Raw genomic sequence first — 14336 nt, 5'->3', positions numbered from 1 at the left:
AAAAAAGCCATGGCCTCTGCCATGACCTTCGTAAATACTCGGGGTGACGAGGATAGGCCAAATGGCAGCGCCTGAAACTGCAGGTGAATAGTTTCGTCTTCTACCTTTACTGCCAGGCGTAGGAACTTTTGAAAAGGCCTCCGCAATGGGGATGTGTGTAGGAACTTTTGAAAGGCCTCCGCAATGGGGATGTGAAGGTAAGCGTCTTTCAAATCCAGTGACACCATGTAACAGTTCTGGGGTAGTAACGCTCTGACAGTGAATATCCATTCCATCCAGAATCAATTGTAGACAATCACTTTGTTCAGAGGTTTCAGGTTTAGAATTAACCTGCAACTCCGAGGGTTTTTTCACCACAAAGATGTGCGAATAAAAGCCTGTCCCTTCTTCTTCTTTTGGAACTCTGCACACTACATTCTGTTTTAGTTCCTTTAATGCCCCTAGGAGAGCTTCCGCTTTTGCCGTACACCTGGGGAGAAGCGTTATTAGGCTTCGACGTGGTGGGGTCTCTATAAACGCTAGACAGTACCCCCTTCGTATGATCCCCAGGATAAATTGGTTGGGGGAGATTACTTCCCATTGTGGAAGGAAGGCTCCCAATCTTCCCCCCACTGTGACCCCTGAGTCACTGGGACTTACTGGGTTGATCAGGAGAGCGAAAAATCGCCCCTCCTTTGCCCTTACCCCTTTGGCTCCAAGGCTTCTTCTCCTGAGTCTTGGGAGGCCTTCTTTTTTGTGGACGAAACCCCCTCTTGGGTTGATTCGGGGGTTTTACGTTTCACTGGGAACGCCTTCTTTTTATCGGCGGTACGGTCTAACACTGTCTCAAGACCTGGGCCGAAAAGCAGATCACAGGTCAATGGAATGCCACAAAGTTTAATTTTTGAGGCATTGTCGCCTGGCCATGTTTTGAGCCAGAGGGCTCTTCTGGCTGAGTTGGCAAGTGCCGCAGTCCTGGCTGACATGCGCACTGACTCAGCCGAAGCATCCGCTATATATGCTACGCCTCTTAGGATTGTTGGAAAGGATGACAAAATCGTCTCCTTTGCCATACCTGCCTCAATATGAGCCTGGATTTGTGTCAGCCAGTGCTCGAGGTTTCAGGCCACAACCGTGACTGCAATCTCTGGTTTCAGATTACCTAGAGTTGATTCCCAGGTCTTCAATAGGGAATCAATTCTCTTGTCCATGGTATCTGTCAGAGCTCCCAGATCCTCGAAGGCCAGATCTGTGTGTCTGGACACTTGCAAGAATGCTGCATCCAATCTGGGGTTCTTGTTCCAGATTGAGGCAGGATCGTCCGAAAAAGGGAATCTTCTTTTAAGAGACCCAGAAAAGAAGGGCTTCCGTTCGGGATCCTGCCATTCTTTTTTGACCGTATCTATTAGGACCTCATGAACAGGAAATACCTTTTTCTGTTCCTTTAAGCCCCTATACATCTGGTCATGGAGAGATAGGATTTTTTTATCCTCCTGGATACCCAGGGTGGTGTAGATAGCCCCTAGTAGGTCTTCTACCTCCTCAAGGGACAACTTGTCCCTTGAGGGCCTTCTGCACTCCCTGTCCCTACTCTCCCCCTCCGATTCATCCTGAGAACCAGAGGTAGCACTATCTGGTTCCTCCCTAACTTCCTCTCTGGAAGTGCCTGCCACTTCTTCTGCTGAAGTAGTGGCCCGAGGAAGGGAGGATTGCAGAGCCCTGTGCCAAAAGTGGGGTTGTATTCTGCGATGCAGGTGAGGTTTTAAGGGGGAACTGTAAGCCTTCAAACAGGGTTTTAAAAGATTGGAAAGTTGAGGATAATTCCTTAACTGATGCTGCTAACCCTGACTCCTGTTCAGAAGCTCTCTCATTTACCAAAGTATCAATACAGTCCTTGCATAGGACTTTTTTCCAAGCCTCCCCCAGGGTAGCCCTACAGGAGGCACACTTTCTTTTAGAGCTATGTTGGGGTTTTTTCTCAGAAGATTTCTGAAAAACATGGAAACAAACAAAAGCACCAATCAAAATCCCACAAAACCTCACACAGAAATACAACCATGGGGAGAGTCAAGTTCCTCCTCAAACATGGGGGACTTGGTCCCCCCCCCCCTCCTCTGCCCACCTAGAGGGGTTCCATCCCCTCCCCCCACTACAGGAACCATAAGGGGGGAGGGATAGCCTAGGTAGAGGGGGAACCCTTCCCCAGGGTACCCTTACCTTAGGCTGGCTGGAGCTGGCATCGCTGAGCGCCGTCTGAGCATCTGCTTCTGACATGCTGGTGGGCGGCCTGTGGAGTTTTCACACCGCCTGTGCAGTGACAAACTCCTCTCCAGCCTGTGCCCGACCCTCTAGCGCCACGCGACCCGGAACTGGAAGTCGCGGGTCAAAGGACGCACTTCCGCCCGCCGGAAATGACGTCACCCACCGTCCAGCCCGCTCGGCTTCACTGCGGCCTGTACCCTGTACAGGGGGGACAGAGATGCGACCTGCCAACAGCCCTGTGGCTGAGAAAGAGAGGCCCCCCCAGACTTCCACCAGCGCTCGGCAAAGTGGGGGAGGCGGACGAGATGCGGCTGGTAAGTAGCCTGCCGCTGCCCCAGAGACCCCTGTCTCCTAGTTAGGGACTTCTTAAAAATATAGCCCCCAGTCTCCCTGACTGCTTAGGCCTGGGTCCTAGCACAGTGTCTCCCCACCGGGGGAAACACAAATAACTGAGGCTGGCAGGGGGAGGTGTAAATTTATGGGGGCTGGAGCAGTGTTTCCAAGGAAGAGGAGGAGCCAAGGTCTCTCAATGTGGCTGTCCTGAAAGACGGGGAGGGAAAAATAGCAAATAAAGAAAAAATAATATAGCGCATATAATTGCAACATCAATCATATTGTAGTTGAATGTTATTAAAAATTACCTTTCCTTTTCAATCTGCAGCCACTCTAATTTTCTGAGAATGCATTGCAATATGGCTACCTGGAGTTGTTCTGTACACAGAATGTGTACTGACCATTCCCCAGAAATCATTTCCTGCTTGTGTGATTGGCTCACCAATGTTCCCAGAAGTCTGCCTAAGATACAAGTCAGATTTCAGGCATCCCCTACAACTAAAATGTCATTTTTGGAGAGATACTTTCAATAGGAACATGTCAAAAGGGATGCAGGCCCAGCAGATTTCCTTTATTAGTGCTCTAAAGCTGCCACAGCTGATAGTTAATTATGAAACTACTCCCAATAGACCCACTCAGTACAGAGGCAGAGAGAAACACAGTGATTTCTTCAGAACAACAAAAAGGTAGGAATCTGCAACAAAGGTTGTTATAAACCTTACAATGTGCAGCACCCAGAGGGAATGTTTTTTTTCTTAACCTTACGCTTTAATTTTCTGACTAAAGTTCACTTTAACAGCAGCACGTTTTGGAAGTGGGTGCAGGAACACGTGTGATTTACACACATTCCTGCAACCACAATAGTGTGAACCCAGCCTTAGGCCTCTTGGAATAAAAAAAAAAAAGCTGCATCTTTTTATTAATATGGATATAGATGCATTGCTGTCTATGGAAGGATATACACAGCTGAGTAAAGATCAGTAATACAGCCATGAGTGCAGAGTTGTATAACAAAAGCAGAAATGGTTACAGAAAACGCTGCAGTAATTTACATGCATATGTGCCTATACATAGTTGCATAGTAGGTGAGGTTGAAAAAAAGACACAAGTCCAACCTAGGTGTGTGATTATATGTCAGCATTGTATATCCCTGTATGTTGCGGTCATTCAGGTGCTTATCTAATAGTTTCTCGAAACTATCGATGCTCCCCGCTGAGACCACCGCCTGTGGAAGGGAATTCTACATCCTTGCCACTCTTACACTAAAGAACCCTTCACGTAGTTTAAGGTTAAACCTCTTTTCTTCTAATTTTAATGAGTGGCCACGAGTCTTGTTAAACTCCCTTCTGCAAAAAAGTTTTATCCCTATTGTGGGGTCACCAGTATGGTATTTGTATATTGAAATCACATCCCCTCAAGCGTCTCTTCTCCAGAGAGAATAAGTTCAGTGCTTGCAACCTTTCCTCATAACCAATATCCTCCAGACCCTTTATTATCTTTGTTGCCCTTCTTTGTACCTGCTCCATTTCTAGTACATCCTTCCTGAGGACTGGTGCCCAGAACTGGACAGCATACTCTAGGTGCGGCCGGACCAGAGTCTTGTAGAGCGGGAGAATTATCTTTATCTCTGGAGTTGATCCCCTTTTTAATGCATGCCAATATTCTGTTTGCTTTGTTAGCAGCAGCTTGGCATTGCATGCCATTGCTGAGCCTATTATCTACTAGGACCCCCAGATCCTTTTCCATCCTAGATTCCCCCAGAGGTTCTCCCCCCAGTGTATAGATTGCATTCATATTTTTGCCACCCAAATGCATTATTTTACAATTTTCTACATTAAACCTCATTTGCCATGTAGTTGCCCACCCCATTAATTTATTCAGATCCTTTTGCAAGGTTTCCACATCCTGCGGAGAAGTTATTGCCCTGCTTAGCTTAGTATTGTCTGCAAATACAGCGATTGAATTGTTTACCTCATCCTCCAGGTCGTTTATGAACAAATTAAATAGGATTGGTCCCAGCACAGAACCCTGGGGTACCCCACTACCCACCCCTGACCATTTCAAGTACTCCCCATTTATCACCACCCTCTGAACTCACCCTTGTAGCCAGTTTTCAATCCATGTACTCACCCTATGGTCCATGCCAACGGACCTTATTTTGTACAGTAAACGTTTATGGGGAACTGTGTCAAATGCTTTTGCAAAATCCAGATACACCACGTCTACGGGCCTTCCTTTATCTAGATGGCAACTCACCTCCTCATAGAAGGTTAATAGATTGGTTTGGCAAGAACGATTCTTCATGAATCCATGCTGATTACTGCTAATGATACAGTTCCCATTACTAAAATCTTGTATATAGTACCTTATCATACCCTCCAAGATTTTACATACTATTGATGTTAGGCTAACTGGTCTGTAACTCCCAGGGATGTATTTTGGGCCCTTTTTAAATATTGGTGCTACATTGACTTTTCTCCAATCAGCTGGTACCATTCCAGTCAGTAAAAATTAGGAACAATGGTCTGGCAATTACTTGACTGAGTTCCCCAAGTACCCTCGGGTGCAAGCCATCTGGTCCCAGTGATTTATTAATGTTAAGTTTCCCAAGTCTAATTTAAATTCTGTTCTCTGTTAACCATGGAGGTGCTTCCTGTGATGTGTCAGGAGGATAAACACTGCAATTTTGGTTACTGAAGCCCCCTAATTCCCTCGTGAAGACCGAGGAGAAGAATAAATTCAATACCTTCGCCATCGCCCCATCCTTTGTAACCAGATGTCCTTCCTCATTCTTTATGGGGCCAATATAGTCTGTCCTCCCTTTTTTACTGTTTATATACTTGAAGAATTTCTTGGGATTTTTTTTGCTCTCCTCTGCTATGTGCCTTTCATGTTCTATCTTAGCCATCCTTATTGCATTCTTTATAAAGTCTGAATGCGGACGATGACCCCTCAACCTTGTATTTTTTGAAGGCCTTCTCCTTTGCTTTTATATGCATTTTTACATTGGAGTTAAGCCATCCAGAACTTTTGTTCGCTCTTTTAAATGTATTACCCAATGGGATGCATTGGCTAATGCCCTTATTTAATATGCTCTTAAAGCAAAACCATCTGTCCTCAGTGTTCTTTGTTCCTAAGATTTTATCCCAATTTATGCCTTCTAGCAAGGCTCGTAGTTTAGGGAAGTTGGCTCTTTTGAAATTCGGTGTCTTTGTATTCCCCTTATGTTTCCTATTTGTGTGATTGATAGTGAAGCCAATTGACCTGCGATCACCGTTACCTAAATTGCCCCATATTTCCACATCCGTGATCAGGTCTGTATTTTTGGTAATCAGTAGATCCATTAACGCTTTATTTCTAGTTGGTGCATCTACCATCTGACCCATAAAATTGTCCTGCAAGACATTTAGGAACTGGCGAGCCTTAGATGAATGCGCGGTTCCCTGCGCCCAGTCTATGTCTGGATAGTTAAAATCCCTTATTATGATAACACTTCCTATCCTTGCTGCTAATCCAAATTGTGATAGGAGATCTGTCTCCCCTTCCTCCCTCAGGTTAGGGGGCCTATAGCACACTCCCAGTATTATTTTCCTCTTAGCTTCATCCCTTTGGAGCTCCACCCATAAGGATTCCACCTCCTCCCTAGCTCCCTTAGTGATGTCATCTCTCACATTCACTTGCACATTATTCTTGATATATAGGCATACCCCTCCCCCTTTTTTACCCTCTCTATCCTTGAGATAAAGGGTATACCCTTGAATGTTTACCAGCCAATCATGAGAGCTGTTGAACCAGGTCTCTGAAATTCCTACAAAGTCCAAATCCTCTGCGAACAAAAGTATCTCTAGTTCACCCATCTTGTCTGCCAGGCTCCTGGCATTGGTGAACATGCCACGTAGTTTAGACTGGTCACATCTTATCCTCTTTTTGGGTGTTCTGAGATTGCAACTAGGACTTGCTACTATACCCACCTTGTGTTTATGTGCTTTGGTCAACATACCACTAATGCCCCCAATACTACCCTCTGGAATATGTTCCGCGCTGACTATATCTACCCCTGGACCCTCCCCCCATCGCCTAGTTTAAAAACCCCTCTAACTTTTTGGCCATCTTCATTCCCAGCTGATCTGCATCCTTCTCATTTAGGTGCAGTCCGTCCCTTCTATAGTACCGGTTATCGACTGAGAAGTTGGCCCAGTCCTCCAGGAACCCAAACTCCTCCTTACTACACCAGCTCTTCAGCCACTTGTTTACTTCTCTAATCTCCCTCTGCCTTTCTGGTGTGGCTCGATGTACCGGTAGTATTCCTGAGAATACTACCTTGGAGGTCCTTTTCCTCAATTTAGCTCCTAAGTCCCTAAAATCGTTCTTTAGGACACTCCATCTGCCTTTGACTTTGTCATTGGTGCCAACGTGCACCATGACAGCTGGGTCTTCCTCAGCCCCTCCCAGTAATCTGTCCATCAGATCCGTGATGTGCCGAACCCAAGCGCCCGGTAGACAACATACTGTTCAGCGCTTCAGGTCTTTGTTACAAATTGGCCTCTCTGTCTTAAGAATTGAGTCCCCTACCACCAAAATCTGTCTTTCTTTTCCCTTCACCCCCACTCTCACTGGAGGAGTTCTTCCCCAGCAGCTAGGAGAGTCCCTCAGCTCCAGCAGTGCTGGTCCCTGACTGGTTTCACCAATGTCACTCAATGGAGTCTAATATACGCATGTGTATTGAAACACAAGAAGAATTTTATGCATGTATACACATACCAACATTTACAGAAAATTTAAGGGCCAGATCACACAGGAACAGGCTCCGCGTTCCCATGCAATTCACATGCAGTTCAATGCGGTGCGATTGAGCCCATTCATTTTTTTTTTTTTTTTTTAAATCCTGACTCGCAAGACAAGCAGGATTCAAGCCTCTGGGGCATGCAGTACCGCATTTGGCCAGAGGTGCTGGGGCACTGGTGACACACAGAGACACTGTGAAACACTCCGTTTCCGAGTGTCTCAGAGTGGTCTCCGTGCGTTTCCAAGTGTCTCTGGCCCCCCCCACCTCTGGCCACATGCGGTACTGCATAGACAAGCAGTGGCTGTGGAACAAGTTATCTGAGTTTCCATTGATTCCTATGGGGAAATTTGCTTTGATATACGAGTGCTTTGGATTACAAGCATTCTTCTGGAACGGATTATGCTCGTAATCCAAGGTACTACTGTACTTCTGTACTGTACAATCCGGTGCAGGCAAATGCATAGCGTTTGTGTCCTGCGTTTGGGGTGGCGTTACCATAACACCCGCTGCAGATCACACTGCAGTGTATTTTGAATGTGATGTGGGAAACATGCAGTGAACATGGGTTTCAGACACCGCATTCTGGTGTGAACTGACTCTTTACGCAGCATGTTTCTGTCAACAAGATCTCAAGTATTAACATCAGTAAATTCTTGCAAACAATGTCCAACAATGAGCACAAATGCGGCTACCACTCAAACTAAATAAAAGATATGTACAAAATAAACAAAAATAGTGCGCTGTCTCTTCAAATTGTCTAAAAGTGCTTACATTCTGTAAACCAACTGACAAATAATAAATTTCATAAAAGTGCCTATTGTGCAATAATTAATCCAACATTAGAGTGCTATTGGGCAGTAATTCAAATGTGTCAATAAAGTGCTTTGATATCAGTCATTTGATATGACACCACGATATACAAAAAAAGTGTACAAAACTCATAAATGTCCATAAATGAACAAATGTAAACAATATGTGGCCATGCCATTGCTGTCGCGATATCTTATTACGGATTACAACTCTGAGTGGGAGATCACCACCACTAACAGACAGTGCTTAAGAGTTAATCTCCACATCATAGGAAGTTAATATGGCAAGGTTCTCCACTAATCCCGGGCACAGTGGCCAGCATCTCTACTGGATAGCCCCAGGACACCTCCAGTCTCCACAACGTCCATCACAAGGGAAGCACCAGTATCATTCAAAAATAAAATGGCCCAATATCTTCCACAAAGCAGATCTATTAAACTGTGTGGTAGTCGCCAACAAAGTCACATAACAGGCATGTAATACAGCATCAGCTGCCGGATGGCAGCGTGTGCAATGACATCACAGAACAAGCTCCGCCCTATGCATTTTGTGGCTACCTGCGTCTTCAGGGGGCAATTTGCAGTAGATCACATTCATCTGAACGGGCTGAAATCACACTACTTTTCAAAAACTCACCACCCCACATTGCATGGTGATGCAGTATTATGCAATCTGGTGCAGACAAATGCACTGCATTTACGATCTGCGTTTGGGGTGTCCTTAAGAACATATTGATACCCACAGCAGATCACACACCGAGGTGTTTTGAACGTGGTGCAGAAAACAGCGCTTTCCTCCACCGCGTTCTGTTCTGAACGAGCCTTCAGTTTAACCACTTAGCGACAACCTGTCCGTATTGTACTGTGGACGAGCGGCTGCTGTAGACAAAGCGACGTACCAGTATATCGCAGCCTCCTTTCAGGTTTAGGGCGCGCACATGTTTGTACAATCACAGCGGGAGCCTACCAGCAAGTCCCGGGCCAATGATTCACTGCCGGGACATGCTGATTCGCTGTGCACATTTAGGCTGGATTCACACCTATGCAGTTTTAGTGCTTTTTGCATTTTGCAGATTTGCACTACAGTCCATTTAACATTGTTTCCTATGGAACACGATCTGTAGTGCAAATCTGCAAAATGCAAAAAGCACAAAAAATGCATAGGTGTGAATCCAGCCTTAAAGCCCAGAGCTGTGTTGACATTCAACACAGAACTCTGTACACAGGGAACGATCTCTGTAAAGCTGGGATGAGAAACTTAGGAGATTAGTAAAAAGCAGCACACATTACACAGAGTTAGGCACACATTTAACCCCTTGATCGCCTTGGATGTTAACCCCTTTCCAGCCAGTGTCATTAGTACAGTGATAGTGTATAGTATTATCACTGTATTTATGTCACTGATGATGTCAGTGGCAGTTAGTCAGTTCTCCCCAGCGTCAGTGTCCGATTGACCACCACAGGCCCATTATAATTCATTGATTGCCATTAGTAGTATAAAAAATAAATGCCAGTATAAATACCATAGTTTGTAGGTGCTATAACTTTCAAGCAAACCAATAGATATACACTTTTTTGGGATTTTTTTTTTTTTATTTTTATCAAAGATATGTACAGTTGTGCTCAAAAGTTTGCATACCCTGGCAGAAATTGTAAAATTTTGGCATTTATATTGAAAATATGACTAATCATGCCAAAAAACTGTCTTTTATTCAAGGATAGTGATCACATGAAGCCATTTATCATCACATATCATATAAGGAGCCAAAAAATTAACGATAACAGAAATCACCCACATGGCCCTGATTAAAAGTTTTACATACCCTGGAATGTTTGGCCTTGGTACAGACACAGAAGGTGGCACACACAGGTTAAAATGGCAATTAAAGGTTAATTTCTCACATTTGTGGCTTTTTAAATCACAATTAGTGTCTGTATATAAATAGGCAATGAGTTTGTTAGTTCTCACTTGGATGCCCTAAGCAGGCTAGACACTGAGCCATGAGGAGGTAGAAAAGAACAGTAAAAAGACCTGCGTAACAAGGTAATGGAACTTTAAAAATACGGAAAAGGATATACAAGATACCCAAAGCCATGAATATGCCAATCAGCACTGTTTAATCCCTTATTAAGAAGTGGAAATTTAGGTGCTCTTTTGATACCAAGCCAAGGTCAGGTAGACCAAAAAAGATTGCAGCCACAACTGACAGAAGAATTGCTGAGGATACAAAGAAAAACCCACAGGTAACCGCAGGAGAAATACAAGCTGCTCCCCAAAAAGACGGTGTGGTTGTTTTTAAGCAGCGCAATTCAACGATACTTGAACAAAAAAGAGCTGCATGGTTGAGTTACCAGAAAGAAGCCTTTACTGTGCCAATGTCACAAAAAAGCCAATGAGGCATGTCAAGGTGTTGTTGGGCATATTGTAACCAGGCTTTTTTGTGGAACTTGTACAGTAAAGACTTCTTTCTGGCAACTTGACCATGCAGCTCTTTTTTGTTCAAGTATAATCGTATTGTGCTCCTTAAAAACAACCACTCCATCTTTTTCCAGAGCAGCATGTATTTCTCCTAAGGTTACCCGTGGGTTTTTCTTTGTATCCCAAACAATTCCTGTGGCAGTTGTGGCTGAAATCTTTCTTGATCTACCTGATCTTGGCATCAAGAGATCCCTAAATTTTCCACTTCTTATTGAATGATTGAACAGTACTGACTGGCATATTCAAGGGTTTCGATATCTTTTTATATCCTTTGCCATCTTTGTAAAGTTTCATTACCTTGTTACGCAGGTCTTTTGACTATTCTTTTCTGCTCCCCATGGCTTAGTATCTAGCCTGCTTAATGCATCCATGTGAGAGCTAACAAACTCATTGACTATTCACACCCAGACACTAATTCCGATTTAAAAAGCCACAAATGTGGGAAATTAAACTTTAATAGCCATTTTAACCTGTGTGTGCCACCTTCTGTGTCTGTACCAAGGCCAAACATGCCAGGGTATGTAAACCTTTTATCAGGGCCATTTGGGTGATTTATGTTATTAGGATTAAAAAAAACAAAAAAACAAAAGAACTATGTGATAATAAATGGCTTCATGTGGTCACTATCCTTGAATAAAAGTTTTTTGGCATTAGTCATATTTTTAATATAAAATGGCAAAATATCACAATCATAATTAAGGAGGACATTTTTTTTTTTTTTATTGGATATGTTTTATAGCAGAAAGTAAAAAATTGTTTGTTTTTTTTTTCTACATTTTCGGTCTGGTTTCATTTATATCATAAAAAACCCAGAAGTGATCAAAGAGCACCAAAAGAAAGCTCTATTTGTGTGAAAAAAAATTATATACATTTTGTTTGAGTACAGTTTTGCATGACCCCACAATCGCCAGTTAAAAGTAGTGCAGTGCTGAATAGCAAAAAATGGCCTGGTCAAGAAGGGGGTAAAATCTTCCGGGGCTGAAGTGGTTAATAAGGGGTTTAAAGAAAAACACATTTTCTTTCTTTAAAAAAAAAAGTATATTTTGTAATGGCAGCATTTTATTTCTGTTTATCATGTGCAGATTGAAGGGTCCTCCCTTTGATCTACATATGAATGATACAGAGTAAATAAAAAGTAACAATACTGTTACATTGTATTTTGCAGTGTTCAGCACACTATTCAGGAGTTCTAGTTTACACAGCTGCGGCTCTGGCCAGTAGTCATTTTGGGAGCTGGTGTTTGCAGTCATAGCAGCCGGGCGGAGGAAGAGGAGCAGAGTGTGGTTGGAGTGTGGAGAGTGACACTGCTACAATAGGGACAATTCTGTTCCTCTACCACCTTGTAGTGTGTGGCTCCTGAGGTACCAGCTTCCTGGCCAATCATCCTAGGTGCTGTTCTAAGAATTGTAAGCATTTGGAATGTCCCTAGTGTTTGAACACCCCCTGCTTTTTCTGATCACTTTCAGTTCTGCATTTTGAATTTCATGTCAGCCTTTGCAAAGAAATTCATTCAAAATGTAACTTTACAATGCATTTCAGGGTAGATGTAAACCCAATGACTAAAATCTCATACTGTAAGATGTAACTTGTTAATGTAACTTCAAAAGTTATTTTCAATATTTTTAATATGCAGATTTATTTAAGGCTTGGTTTACATCTATGTGTGTCAGTAATGCATGCAAAAGTGAACGCTTTCCTGACATGCACAGAAACGCACTGTTCTTTAGCAGGCACACATGGGTGCCATTCATTCTTAATGGCACCCTCATGCATCGGTCACCGCCATCGCACATGCCAAACAGGCACATGCAGTTCAGCGAGGTGCGATTGGCTTCTGGCAGTAATGTCAATCCTTTCGCTTCAGTACTGTGAAGCTGTGACCCGGGAGAGACTGTGTTTGCAGAGGATAAGTCACAGCTAGAGCGCCAGCTACTTGGGTATGATGTGCATGCTCAACCACATGATGTTGGACCAGAGAGCTGGGTGGAAGCAGCACTTGATGCGGACAACTAGGCACCAACAGGCATGGCCTCCACACATTCCAGTGGTCCAAGAACCTCTGCTGAATCCAGCAATAGGGTGGAAAGGTTTACCAGGGTGCTCAGAGGCCTTTCCTTTCTATGACCAGCAATGAGGAAGGTCATGGGGCCAAATAGAGAAAGGTGAAGCAAAGGAGGGAACATCAGCAGCACTCACACTATCTGCAGTGGCAACCTTCCCATACCAGGTTTCCCTTCCCCAGTTGCTGGATCAGAAAAAATCTGTCCCCAAACTCCTACATCCAGCATCTGAATGCTAGCTTGGCAAATCTGCTAGCCCATCAACTGCTCCCATACCAGCTGGTGACAATAGCCCCCTTCTGCCAGTTCACGACCTGCACTTTCATATGGTGGCAGGTCCACGCCATCATTATTTCTCACAGGAGGCCATCTCTGCTCTTCACATTCACATGGAGAAAAATGTGTCTGTCGCTGGGTTACCCTGTCAACATCAGGGTACGCATGAATACCGACAACCGGTCCAGAAACATGGACAGGGATGATATATTATTCATTGCACACTGGGTGAAACTTATGACAGATGGAAGGAATTAGCAAGGGGTACCACTGGACTTTGTGGTGCGGTTAGTACTTACCTGTAAACTGGTGATCCCTGAGGTTTTCTGCCTGTTCCTGGCAGGACCGACATCCTTTCTCCCAGCGTTTTCTTGCTGCCCAGTTGCTGGGAAATGGGATACATCCAAGGGCAACATGGTACTGGTAGTCCTGGTTGCTTTAAGGGAAGATAGGTTATTAACAGTGAACCTACACTTGTCCATTTTTTATACTGACTGAAGTGTCTGAAACTCTGCATCCAAACCTTACAAGTGACCTCTACCCTCTCCTCCTCATTGGCCTCATTTTGTGATTAGAAACAAAGTCAGCGCTTTACACCTGAAGACTAGCTGTTAGCAAATGAAAGGCAATATACTCAACCTTCAGTGATAAACCAAAAACAAATAAATGCATCTCTTAAAGTACAAAAACCTTTAAATATTATCATGACGGAGTTCATAAATATATAAAAACCATGTGAAAGAGTTCATAAAGTTTATAAAATGAGTCTTCAAAAAAAGTGATCCTTTCCGTGTTCAAGTCAGCTGGATTACCAACTCACCAGAGATCCAGGCTGCTCACTTACAGTAAGTGCAGCATAAACGTCAGATACTGGAAACCACTTCTACTTCTTCCAGCCAGTCCCACCATCAGAGCATCCTCTTATAAACTGGAACTCAGGAAAGAAACCATGTTTCAGATTGATGTTTGCATTTGTTAGCATCACTAAGCACCTTTTGTGGGACACTCACCTGGCAGCATCATCGGCGGTGAGTGCGCATTGCATGTGGGTGAAGGCTGGTGGTCTGTTGGACACTTTCTCTTTGCACAGTGTTGCCCTTTATTCATGGGTGTGACCCCTTAGTTGACAGTTTCTTTACACTATATGGTTTCTTTCCTGAGTTCCAGTTTATAAGAGGACACTTTGATGGTGGGACTGGCTGGAAGATATAGAAGTGGTTCCCAGTGTCTGTGACCCTTATGCGTTTATGCTGCACTTAATTGAGCAGTCTTGATCTCTGGTGAGTTAGTAAACCAGCTGACAGGAACACAGAAAGGATCACTTCTTTTGAACACTCACTTTATGAGCTTTA

The sequence above is a fragment of the Aquarana catesbeiana genome, linkage group LG03 (assembly GCF_042186555.1).
Source record: "Aquarana catesbeiana isolate 2022-GZ linkage group LG03, ASM4218655v1, whole genome shotgun sequence".
Classification (NCBI taxonomy): Eukaryota; Metazoa; Chordata; class Amphibia; order Anura; family Ranidae; genus Aquarana; species Aquarana catesbeiana.
Note: the sequence above shows the minus strand (reverse complement) of the source record.